The sequence below is a fragment of the Salmo salar genome, chromosome 05, assembly GCF_965601325.2.
Source record: "Salmo salar chromosome 05, fSalSal1, whole genome shotgun sequence".
Taxonomy (NCBI): domain Eukaryota; kingdom Metazoa; phylum Chordata; class Actinopteri; order Salmoniformes; family Salmonidae; genus Salmo; species Salmo salar.
The window spans coordinates 29,541,442-29,551,479 of NC_138295.1; positions in this window are offsets into that span (position 1 = coordinate 29,541,442).

Here is a 10,038-nt window from a genome sequence, read left to right on the forward strand (position 1 = left end):
ATAGAGAGAATTGGATGCCATTTGAGCTCTGGTCAAAAGTAGTGCATTATATAGGGAACCTGATACCATTTGTGCTCTGGTCAAAGGTAGTGCAATATATAGGGAATGGGGTGCCAATTGGGATGCACACAAAATCTGTTATTGTGCTGTGTGGGAGTCAAGATGCCCACACAGAAATATCCTGTGTTTCTGAACAGCTTTGTGTAGAGGGAAATCCAGTCTGGTATTAGAGGGATTACTCCTCCAAAGCAGAGGGTCTAGTTCATACGTCTCCCTCAGGCACCGTCAACTAACTCCACTCTATGGTTATTGAGTTGCAGGTTGCTATCTTGCTTTTATGGTCACCCCCAAGCTAAGATAACAAACGGCTTCCAATTGAACCTGGCCCCGTCGCTGAAAGCCCCTGGATTGAGATGCACGTTATCTACCATGAGATAGAGGGAGCAGTGGGGTGTAGGGCATTGTGATTTGGTTATGTGACAGACTTCAATTCAAAACTCTATAGTAGCAGAAAGATTAGAGTAGGCAGTAAAATGCTAAACTGTGCAGAGACATGCAAAGTAATGAAAGTTTGTTCATGTGATATTAGCGATTGATAAAACAGGAAGTCTGTTAAAGTATTTTAAGAACTGTTAGGGTATGATGGTAACACTTTGGAAGTGGCTATCATTACAAAGCCTTACTTTACACCCAGTTAACTTTAATGTAATATGGTTGAAAGGAGCCATGATAGCATTGCTAAGTACTTTTTATTAACAGATAAGTATGTACCCTTTCTGATAGTAAGGACCTGTCTTCCACCAGCCCTTATATTTTCTCAACTTGCATTTCAGTTAAAGCTATGTCACAATAAATCCATATAAAAGCAATCAATCAATGACGTTCTCTACGTTAAACAGTCATCACATCCCCCTAAAATGTATAACTGAATTTGCATGCGTTCTAAAAAGACCTATCCACCGATACGTTTCCTAAATTATTGCTGTGTCCTCCTGTAGTATATTTATTTGAGAGACAAACCACAGGTGGCCTTCCAGCTAATCCAAGTCACATGTTAGCACATACACATAATTCATGTCACACCCCTTTACTTTTTTCACATTTTGTGCTACAGCCTGAATTTAAAATGTATTAAATTTAGATTTTTTTTGTCACTGGTTTACAGACAATACCCCATAATGTGAAAATAAAATCAAAATCAAATTCATTCAAAATCAAAAGCTGAAATGTGGGGAGTCATTCAGTATTCAACCCATTTGTTATGGCAAGCCTAAATAGGTTCAGGAGAATAAAATTGCCTAACAAGTCACATAAGTTGCATGGATAGTATGCAACTATATTAGTATTTAACATGATCTTTGAATGACGACCACCTCATCTCTGTAAACCACACAATTATATGTAAGATCCTTCAGTCGGGCGGTGAATTTCAAACACAGATTCAACCACAAAGACCTCAATACACCCAGTCACTACAAAGATACAGGCGTCTCTCAGGATACGGTAAGACCCAAATGCAGACCGTGTCGAAGTAACAATGTTTTTTACAGCAACAGATGCAAAGGTACAAGATGGCAGGCAGGCTCAGGGTCAGGTCAGGCAGAGGTCGGAAATCCAGATAGGGGCAAAGGTACAGGATGGCAGGCAGGCTCAGGGGCAGGGGCAGGCAGAGTGGTCAGGCGGGCGGGTACAGGATCAGGACAGGCAGGGGTCAAAAACCAGGAGGACGAGAAAAAGAGAGGCTGGGGAAAAGACAGGAGCTGACAGGACAAACGCTGGTAAGCTTGACAAACAAGAGAACTGGCAGTAGACAAACAGAAAACAGGTATAAGTACACAGGGGATAATGGGGAAGATGGGTGACACCTGGAGGGCTGTGGAGACAAGCACAAAGACAGGTAAAACAGATCAGGGCATGACAGGCGTCCTTCCTAACTCAGTTGCCGGAGAGGAAGGAAACCGCTCAGGGATTTCAGTTATAGAGTTTAATGGCTGTGATAGGAGAAAACTGAGGATGGATCAACAACATTGTTCTCCACAACACTAACCTAATTGACGGAGTGAAAAGAAGGAAGCCTGTACAGAATAAAATGTATTTTTTAAATATTCCAAAGCATGCATCCTGTTTGCAACAAGCCACTAAAGTAGTACTGCTAAAAATGTGCCAAAGTAAATAACTTATATTTGGGGAAAATCCAATACAACACATTACTCAGTACCACACTTTTCAAGCATAGTGGTGGTTGCATCATGTTATGGGTATGCTTGTAATTGTAAAGGACTAGGGAGTTTTTCAGGTTTAAAAAATAAATGGAATGGAGCTAATCACAGGCAAAATCCCACAGGAAAACCGGTTTCAGTCTGCTTTCCACCTTTTAGCAGGACAATAACCTAAAACACAAGGCCAAATCTACACTGGAGTTGCTTAGCAAGAAGAGTTTCAGTTTTGACTGCTTGAAAATCTTTGGTATGACCTGAAAATGGTTGTCTAGCAATGATCAACAACCAATTTGACAGAGCTTGAAGAATTTTGAAATGAATAATGGGTAATTGTTGCAAAATACAGGTGTGGGAAGCTTTTAGAGACTTACCCAGAAAGATTCACAGCTGTAATCGCTGCCAAAGGTGATTCTAACAAGTATTGACTCAGGAGTATATTTCTGTATTTCATTTTCTATACAATTGCAAAAATGTCTAAAAAACATGTTTTCAGTTCGTCATTATTGGGTATTGTGTGTAGATGGGTGTGAAAGCAATTAAATGTAATCAGTTTTGAATTCAGGCTGTAACACAACAAAATGTGGAATAAGTAAAGGGGTATAAATACTTTCTGAATGCACCGTATGCATAATGCATTGACAAAATTGTATCCCTGTGAAAGAGTCCAATGAAAGGACTCTATTTTTACTATGTACCTGGCACCAGGACCCCCCATCTTGATATCCTAGAGTCAATTGTAATGGGGTGCATCCTATGATGATGCCGCATTGAAAGTCACAGCTCTTCAGGAAGGCTATTCTACTGCCAATGTTGGACTATGGAGATTGCATGACTGTGTGCTCGATTTTTATTAACCCGTCATCAACAGGTGTGGCTGAAATAGCCGAATCCACTAATTTGAAGGGGTGTCCACATACTTTTGTATATATAGTGTATCATAATTGGGATGCCTGTGTAAATGCAGTCTATGGCTTTAGTACAGGGTTGAATGGGTTCCTTTCAATCAAATTAAAGAAATAGATGAGAATTTGGTAGTGTTACACTGAGTAACAATACATGCACTTTGGCTCAGAAACATTTTGCTGCCAAATACGTTTAAAGCTATCTTACCTTATTGTATGGTATTAATACAGGCAGCTAGTTTGACCGATATTTTCTTGAACCTGTGCGTGTGTGAGTGTGCACGCATGCGTGTGTGCACCAATGACTCCCTGCTTCCAGGCATGCTGTATTGACATTTGCATCAATTAGGTACCTAATTTTGTTAACTACATCAAGTGCCTCAAGTACTGCACAGAGACTGTGATATTAATGTATCATCTCATTCCCATTGAAGGAAAGGTATCAATGACTGTGTATGGTGATGATCTATTTACTGACTGACCCTGTTTGGTAGGAAATTAGAGGGTTTCAGTATTCTGACATCACTAAATAAGACTTTTACTCTGGATAATGTGTATTAAACTAGTTGGTTAGCCAGCAGTATCTGAGCATGGCAAAACCGGCTGTGAAGAATGCTCCTAAGAGTGAAAAAATATCAATATGATTAAAACACATATGTCCAAGTGTAGCTCAATATCAATAACCCCGTGCTGTATACTAAAAATGTAAAACTGCTAACTGAAGTAGGCATTGGTCTGAAGCTGAAAAAGGAAAAAATATCACATGAGCACCGCAATGCCTTTTCCACCCATGCTCTACCAAGGTTTTCCCGCACACAGCTTTGACCTACTACAGTAGCTACAGTGAGCTCCAAAATTATTGGGACAATGACACAGTTTTTGTTGTTTTGGCTCTATACTCCAGCACTTTGTGATATGTCGAGAAGGTTACAGATTCACAGAAAATGTTACAGTTACAGAAAATGCTAACCTCCCCTGTTGTTGTAATGGTTAGAGGTTAGCATGTCTTGGGGGTATGATATTTGTGCATCTAACTTTCTCACTCATCATTATTCACGATTCATCCAGGACTATCCGTAATCATCATTAACACTTTTTTATGGTTACTACATAATTCCATATGTGTTATTTCATAGTTTTGATGTCTTCACTATTATTCTACAGTGTAGAAAGTAGCAAAAATAACAAAAAACCCTTGAATGAGTTGGTGCGTCCAAACTTTTGACTGGTACTATATATATATATATATATATATATATATATATATATATATATATATATATATATATATATATAATCTCGGTATACATAATTTTAATAGCAGGGCACTGTAAAGTCCATTATCCCTCTGAAGAGTAGGAATTAGGCTGTTTGAGAATGTTTGAATCCTATGCAACCTGCCGAGACATAGTTTGAAGTACAATACCAACATACCTACTGTAGTAGGTCAAAGCTGTGTGCTAGAAAACATTGGTAGAGCATGGGTGGAGAAGGTGTTGTGGTGAGAAATTGCACCCGCTGATTTTTGCCTAGCTTTTTGGATTGCTCCTTACATGTTTCTGTGAACACATACACAATCACAGTTCGATTACCAATGGCAGTTAAGATAGTACCTGTTTCTGTATCAGATATTACCTATATTGAAGTTTGAACACTTTAGATAAAGCCTAGCCAATTATGGTCTCCACATCAAACGACTGAAGCATCTCCAGTCCATCTGTAGAAATAGGCAGAGTTGAGGCACAGTTCCTCAGTGACACATGGAATGAAAAGGGTGTTGCTATTACTGGACATTTCTGCTATACTGTGTTATTAGTAATCACCGTATTGTGGATGTGTTGAGAGCCAGGTATCTCTGCATCTCATGAATCCACGAACACACACACAGTCACTGTACTATTACCAATGGAAGTTAGAGATAGGGGATATCTGATACGCAAACATATACTATGGTGAAGTTTGAAGAGGTCAGACTAAACCTACCTAATTATCTTCTCCCCATAAACAACAATTGGTGAGCAGGCAAGAGGTGAGGCTGGAGGTGAGGTCTTTGCCAGAGCCAAATTGATGGGCATAGCAGTGTAGATCAGTTCCTGGACTCTCATCAAAAAGGTTGGTCACACACGCTGAAGAGGGCCCCCTTGCTGGTCTTCTCTAAGGTGCATGTTCGGCTGCAAACTGGACATCTCTCAATCAACTGGTAGTGTTGACTGGGAGGGCCAGGGTGATTTAGTAAACAGCCAAGTGGTAAATTGCATTTTGTTCTAAAAAAAGGACAAAGCTTTTTGCTAATGCACTTCACAACTAGTTTTTTTTTTATTTAACCTTTAGTTAACTAGGCAAGTCAGTTAAGAACAAATTCTTATTTACAATGACGGCCTACCAAAAGGCAAAAGGACTCCTGCGGGGACAGTGTTATGTCCTAAAAATATAGGACAAAACACACATCACGACAAGAGAGACAACACTACACAAAGAGAGACCTAAGACAACAACATAGCATGGCAATAACACATGACAACACAGCATGGTAGCAACACAACATGACAACAACATGGTAGCAACACAACATGGTAGCAGCATAAAACAATGTACAAACATTATTGGGCACAGACAACAGCACAAAGGGCAAGAAGGTAGAGACAACAATACATCACGCAAAGCAGCCACAAAGGTCAGTAAAAGTGTCCATGATTAAGTCTTTGAATGAAGAGATTGAGATAAAACTGTCCCGTTTGAGTGTTTGTTGCAGATCGTTCCAGTCGCTAGCTGCAGCGAACTGAAAAGACGAGCGACCCAGGGAAGTGTGTGCTTTGGGGACCTTTAATAGAATGTGACTGGCAGAACGGGTGTTGTATGTGGAGGATGAGAGCTGCAGTAAATATCTCAGATAGGGGGGAGTGAGGCCTAAGAGTGTTTTATAAATAAGCATCAACCAGTGGGTCTTGCGACAGGTATACAGAGATGATCAGTTTACAGAGGAGTATCGAGTGCAGTGATGTGTCCTATGAGGAGCATTGGTGGCAAATCTGATGGCCGATTGTTAAAGAACATCTAGCCGCTCGAGAGGACCCTTACCTGCCAATCTATAAATGATGTATTACATCTCAGGGATCTAGCATGGGTAGGATGGTCATCTGAATCAGGGTTAGTTTGACAGCTGGGGTGAAAGAGAAGCAATTACGAACAGGAAACCAAGTCTAGATTTAACTTTAGCCTGCAGCTTTGATATGTGCTGAGAGAAGGACAGTATACCGTTTAGCCATACTCCCAAGTACTTGTATGAGGTGACTACCTCAAGCTCTAAACCCTCAGAGGTAGTTATCACACCTGTGGGGAGAGGGGCATTCTTCTTACCAAACCACATGACCTTTGTTAAGGGCAGAGAAATCTTGTTGGACACTAAGAAAGCTTTGTTATAGAGCGCTTAACACAAAATCCAGGGAGGGGCCAGCTGAGTATAAGACTGTATCATCTGCATATAAATGGAAGAGAGAGCTTCCTACTGCCTGAGCTATGTTGTTGATGTAAATTGAGACGAGCTTGGGGCCTAGGATCGAGCCTTGGGGTACACGCTTAGTAACAGGCAGTGGATGAGACAGCAGATGTTCTGACTTTATACACTGCCCTCTTTGAGAGAGGTAGTTAGCAAACCAGGCCAAAGTCCCCTCAAAGACACCAATACTCCTTAGCCGGCTGACAAGAACGGAATGGTCTACCGTATCAAAAGCTATGGCCAAGTCAATAAAAAATAGTAGCACAACATTGCTTAGAATCAAGGGCAATGGTGACATCATTGAGGACCTTTTAAGGTTGTAGTGACACATCCATAACCTGAGCGGAAATGAGATTGCATACCAGAGAGAATACTATAGACATCAAGAAAGCCAGTCAGTTGATTATTGACAAGATAGAGAGAGAACTGTTCCTTAAAGTTACTAACTTAGGCCTTCCGGATAGCCGAAGTGCACTTATTTCTCATTTGCCTGAATGAGAGCCAGTCAGCCTTAGTATGCGTGTGCCGAGCCTTCACCAAATGCAATTCTTGAGGTGGAGTAACTCTGCAAAATCATGGTCGAACCAGGAGCTGAACCTGTTTTTAATTGTCATTTTCTTCATGGGGGTGTTGGTTAACAATACCACTGAAAATATCAAAAAAGAAGGTCCAAGTGTCTTTGACAGAGGGGACCAAGCTGATCCTATACCAATTTACAGAGGCCAGGTCATGAAGGAAGACTTGCTCATTAAAGTTTTTTACCAAGCATCTATGACAAATCAAGGCAGGTCGTTTTACTGAGCAGCCATTATGAACACAGGCTGTAAAACAATGATCACTCATTACAGTATTACAGTATTTTTTTGTTTTTTATTTTAATTTAACCTTTAAGTAAACACCAGACTGATACCTACCAGGATTATTTGTGAGGATAACATCGAGGAGAGTAGCCTTTTCTGGGTGTTTGGAGTCATACCTTGTGGGATTGGTAATAATCTGAGAAAGATTTAGGGAGCCCCACTGCTTTAGGACTTGGTCAGGTGGTTTAAGCATGTCCCAGTTTAGGTCACCTAGCAGGACAAATTCAGACTTAGTGTAAGGGGCCAGGAGAGCGCTTAGGGCAGGTAGGGTACAGGCCGGTGCTGATGGAGGACGATAACACCCAGCAACAGTCAACGAAGAGCTATTTGAAGGTTTAATGCTTAAAACCAGCAAATCAAATTGTTTGGGGACAAACTTGGTGGAGACAACCGAGCACTGAAGGTGATCCTTGGTAAAGATTGCCACTCCCCCACCTTTGGAAGATCTCTTGCTGAAAAAGGTTATAACCAGAAAGGTTAACATCAGTATTCAAAACACTCTTCCTTAACCACGTCTCAGTAATGACAAACACATCTGGATTGGAGCTGTGAACCTACACTTTCAATTGATCCATTTTAGGTAATAAGCTTCTAGTGTTAACATGCAGAAAACCCAGGCTTTTACGAGAGCAGAAATCAGTGAAGAAGATATCAGAGCTAGCAGGGTATACATGCACATTTCCAGATATCATCAACAGTAATACAATAAAGGCACGGCGCAAGACAGGCAGAGCTCTGCAGTGTTAATTTATGACATTTGAATGTGCGTTAGATCATATTGTACAGCAATTTCATCAGGTAACATGAATACAAGAGTCAGAGTCCCGAGTGTGGGAACCAACATAGTCTGTCCCACGGTTGGGTAAACAAGAAAGTTCATAGTCAACAAAGCATGCAGGAGTCATGAGGCAAATAGTAAAATAGCAAAATGCACAAGAAAACAAATATAACGACTTGGGGCTAGCCATTGTACGTTCAGAGTTACTCACCCCAGCAGTGCCTGTTTGCTGGAGGCAAGCAAAAGCTCGGGAGAGGGGGAATGTGGTGGGGGTACCAGTACCAGACAGGGCGAGACAAGCTAGGGCAGACGGTGGACAGATCGCCAGGTGGAATCCAAGCAGCAGTGCAGCAGTGCAGCAGGCAACGGGAGTAGGTGTCACACCCACTTGGGAGTAGCTTTTATTTCTGGAGGTATATTTATTGTAGAAAATGCCAGTGGATGGTCTCTGAACAGTGGGAGAGGACTTCAAAGACCTCTGGATTTGGGTGGGGTAGCTTGTGAGACTCCTGCCATTTGTTGGCCTCAAAGGCTTCGACACCGCTCACTTCACTCCTCAGTGCAAATTGAAGTTGTATCTGGTCTGTCTCAGTTCCAGGTTGGATGGTGTCCTCAGGTCTCTGCTCTTTGTTTGCTAGAGCACCCTCTGTATATCTTGGAAAAAGGAATCCTGGTAGTAGTAATCTTTCCAGGTAATTTTGTCCAAAATTAGGTTGTAGGTCTGGAGTTTTGATCTGGAGTGAAGGTTATGCTGTGGAGGGTATTATCCTGTATATGTCCCTGCCGAAAAATCCAAGTTTATCCAACTCCAACATGTTGAAAAATGTGAGAGCTCACTTGCAGCTGTGTCTCTCTCTCTCCCTTCCTTTGTGAATAGTTGTATCTACTTGGCTGTGGAAATAGCCTACAAGTCTATCAAGCTGTGTATTTTTTAAAACAAATGTTCAAATATATACTGAACAAAAATATAAATGCAACATGTAAAGTGTTGGTCCCATGTTTCATGAGCTGAAATAAAAGATCCCATAAATGTTCCATACGCACAAAAAGCTTTTTTCTCTAAGATGCTGTGCACACATTTGTTTACGTCACTGTTAATGAGCATTTCTCCATTGACAAGATAATCCATCCACCTGACAGGTGTGGCATATCAAGAAGCTGGGGACAATAAAAGGCCACCCTAAAATGTGTAGTTTTGTTACACAGTAAAATGCCACAGATGTTTTGAGGGAGCATGCAATTGGCATGCTGACTGCAGGAATGTTCACCAGAGCTGTTGCCAGATAATTTAATGGTAATTTCTCTACCATAATCCGCCTTTAACGTTGTTTTAGAGATTTTGGCAGTACATCCAACCAGTCTCACAACCGCAGACCACGTGTAACCACATCAGCCCAGGACCTCCACATCCGGCTTCTTCACCTGCGGGATCGTCTGAGACCAGCCAGCCGGACAGCTGATGAAACTGTGGGTTTGCACAACCGAAGGTGTTCTGCACAAACTGTCAGAAGCAGTATCAGGGAAGCTCGTCTGTGTGCTTGTCGTCCTCACCAGGGTCTTGACCTGACTGCAGTTCAGCGTCATAACCATCTTCAGTGGGCAAATGCTCACCTTCAATGGACACTGGCACGCTGGAGAAATGTGCTCTTCACAGATGAATCCCGGTTTCAACTGTACAGGGCAGATGGCAGACAGAATATATGGCGTTGTGTGGGCAAGCGGTTTGTTGATGTCAACGTTATGAACATAGTGCCCCATGGTGGCAGTGGGGTTATGGTATGGG